The sequence below is a fragment of the Rhincodon typus genome, chromosome 26 (assembly GCF_021869965.1).
Source record: "Rhincodon typus isolate 14 chromosome 26, sRhiTyp1.1, whole genome shotgun sequence".
In the NCBI taxonomy this organism is placed as follows: domain Eukaryota; kingdom Metazoa; phylum Chordata; class Chondrichthyes; order Orectolobiformes; family Rhincodontidae; genus Rhincodon; species Rhincodon typus.
Genome location: NC_063357.1, coordinates 10408248 through 10408812, shown reverse-complemented (window position 1 = coordinate 10408812; position 565 = coordinate 10408248).

Below are 565 nucleotides of genomic sequence, written 5' to 3'. Positions count from 1 at the left end.
GACTTTTTCCTATGTTTGCAGGCGTATTGAAAACATATACTTCAATACGTACTGGATTCTGCTCCATCTGCTGCTCATTTTTAATGTTAGGAAATAGAGGTAACAATTCACTTTTCTCAAGCATTAAAGAAATTAAATGGTAAATTTTAAAATTTTCCAGGTAATGCAGTGGCATACATACAAAGTATGTAAATATAGATCAGTGTATGGGAGAATCTTTTGGATAGGTCTTGCATTATTTGCCTTCAATGCACTCGTGTCATGAAATATGAGTTTTGTTTGCGCCAATACATATCAAATACTGGATTCACATCAAAATGGACAGTATCACTACAATCAGGATGGCCCCCGTTGAGTCAGGCAGCTTCCCAGTGATGTTAATATATGGAATTCTTGATGAGAGTCTGCTTCCTTTCCCTTTGCCTGACCCTACTGCAGCATTATTTGATGTGGAGAAGAAGGAAAATTCTGATGATGTAGTAAAAAAAATCCTGCACATCAACACCAGCAATACTGAACTTTACTTAAAGCTGCCAAAAAATAATAATATTTAGCACAGAAGTTA